The 2,569-nt window shown below is 41.7% G+C and overlaps 1 long non-coding RNA gene across 1 annotated transcript; it reads left to right on the plus strand.

Annotated features, from left to right (window-relative positions):
* The first annotated feature begins 1,653 nt into the window (after positions 1-1,653).
* LOC127083903 (uncharacterized) lies at positions 1,654-2,301 on the plus strand. The gene is made up of 2 exons (XR_007788579.1): positions 1,654-1,852; positions 1,969-2,301. It is a non-coding gene; the product is annotated as an uncharacterized LOC127083903 (long non-coding RNA).
* Positions 2,302-2,569: the final 268 nt, after the last annotated feature.

Here is a 2,569-nt window from a genome sequence, read left to right on the forward strand (position 1 = left end):
GAAGATTGACACAGTGAATGTCGTTGAAGAATCGAGGTGGAAGTGGAGGTTGAAGTGGTGGTTTAGCTCTGCCGTGTAGAGCTTCGAATGATGAAGCTCCCACAACAATGGAGGATGAGCGTGTACTGAAGGTGAGGATTGAGTGCAGAAGCTTTTTGGAATCAGGGAAAAATCTTCCGAACCCAATGATTGGCAATGATTGCCTCTTATATAGGCTTGATCCAAGGGGCAAATTGGAGAATTGGATTTGGGTTGTTAGATCCTGATTTTGCCAGCTGGATTTAAGTGAAGGTGAGTTTTAAATTAAATCACGTGGAATTTTCCACAAGTTCACTCTCTAATCCCTTTGCTTTAAGTTCTTTGATCCAACTGTGGATAACTGTTATTGAACCAAACTGATTTGGACTGTTGCTTAACTTCCTGAACTGCATATTATTTTGAAACTCATTGATTTGAACTGAACTGCATTGGCTTGTTGTGACTTGCTTAGATATTTTCTATGGTGCAGGATTCGTGTTCAGTTTGGTGTAGTGTCAGGGTTAATATACATTGTGTCAACACAAGCAAATTCATTGCAAGCCCCCGTCGGTTGCCGTTATTGCTCGATGCTAAGTTTAGTGGCTTGATGCAAGACTCGCCCTGTCGCAGTGCAGTATTGTTATGCTGCTAGATCCGGAACTAGCCTTAGACCGATGTTGCCGGTAACTCGAGTATGCTGCTGGATGTTGTGTTGGTCTGCTGCAACAGGTATATCTGACTGAATTGTTGCTATTACTAGCTGCTGAGTCTGCTTTGTTGAAGTGACCAAATGGCTAATTGTAAGTTTGCATTGCCTTGCTGCTGCAGCTTGAAATGAGTATGGTTTTAGGTTTGCCCTTTAATACCCCAAACAGGTCATGCTTTATTGCAGGCGAAGCCTTGTTTCACTTGGTCTATGTGTGTTTTGGACAGGGTTTGGCAGTATTTGCCTGTAACAGTCCTTGAGCAGAAGGTAATTGATCAGATAAGCTCAGAGGTGCTACTTTCTCATCTTCCATCAACGTTCCAGAGGGAATATGAAGTCTTCCGTCAATGTTCCGGTTTGATGACCTGTGGGGTCTGCATTTCCCATAGTGTTTTTCTACCCAGTGTTCTAACCACAAATGAATCATTATTTGCCTCTTTGATTGTGGCCTTTGGAGGAACACCGAGAACAACAACTTCATTCAACAATCCACCTTCAAGGACCTTTTCCACATCTGGCAGTGCATATTTGAATCCCGCTTGGCAATTTCTCTTCTCATCTTCGAAACTGTCCCGTTTAGGCATGGTAACTCCCATCCTCTTCTCTAATTCTGACTTGTGTCGGTTGTGACTTATTGTTCAGAAGTTGCGCAGGTTGGCAACATGACAATGACCTGACCCTTGGTCCCCTTTTGCAGGCTAATACTGTTCACGATCACGACGCCGACTTCTTCATGGCCTGATGGGTTAGAATGAATTGCAGCTAAGCGTCGCAATATTTTACAATATGACAAGCTGGATGTGATTCTGCAGGTGAGACACCACTGCTGTCCGGTTGCAGGCCTACACATTGATCCATTATGTCATGACTGCAGTTCTGTTCTGATTTTGACTTGTGGTTCAATGTTGTTAGCAGGTACGGTGACATCTGGGTCTGTATTATGGCAAAGCACCTCAAACTTCTACATTGCTTGATAACCGTGGATGCCAAGCCTTGCGTAAAGACGTTGAAGGGCTTTAGTCTTCAAAAGAAGAACATCCACATTTCCGCTTGTTTAGGCTAGCTGTATCAGATGCTTCCTCACAACAGGAGTATTTAATCCAGATCCAACTAATAACAGCAGCAAGAGTAACTCAAATCTCTCTAATCTGTAACTTCATTTATTCAACTCCATACACTGTCATTATTGGATGCACGATTTCTAGCATGACCAACTTTGATTCACTTTCTTGGATTTCATGCAGGTCATGTGCACATGGAGGGTGATTCGTTGAACAAAACCACATGATGGCCAACATTGAGTTTTACGACCATTCACGACACATGGCAAACCAAAAACAACAGTCACAGATTAAGATTAAGAACGGAATCAGAATTGGGATTGGGGATATAGGGTTTTAGGAAGTTGGGGAATTAGGTTGACTTTGGTCAAAGTTGACCAAAAAGTCAACTGTTGACCAAAAAGTCCAATATTGGTCAACACCTCTTCCTTTGCATTTTTTCCATGTAATGAACCTTTCATGATCATGTAATGAATGACATTTCTTCATTTAAATGAACTTGGATTGGTATTTGAACTGGAGGACTCTTAAAATGAATTTGAAATTATCTTACATGAATGAATGGATTTTAAACATGTATTGGACCATAGTGAAATGGATATGACACTGACCGAATTAATCATGAGTGACACTCCAATGATAATCATGAAACAAAGGACTTAGAAAGGATCAAGATGTGCTGAACTACAACCTTCATAAACCAAACACTAGAATCAATGATCATGAGCATGGTAAATAGGAACACAACCAAGAACTCCACCCGGATGAACCAGGACCAAGCAGT

The sequence above is a fragment of the Lathyrus oleraceus genome, chromosome 5 (genome assembly GCF_024323335.1).
Source record: "Lathyrus oleraceus cultivar Zhongwan6 chromosome 5, CAAS_Psat_ZW6_1.0, whole genome shotgun sequence".
Classification (NCBI taxonomy): domain Eukaryota; kingdom Viridiplantae; phylum Streptophyta; class Magnoliopsida; order Fabales; family Fabaceae; genus Lathyrus; species Lathyrus oleraceus.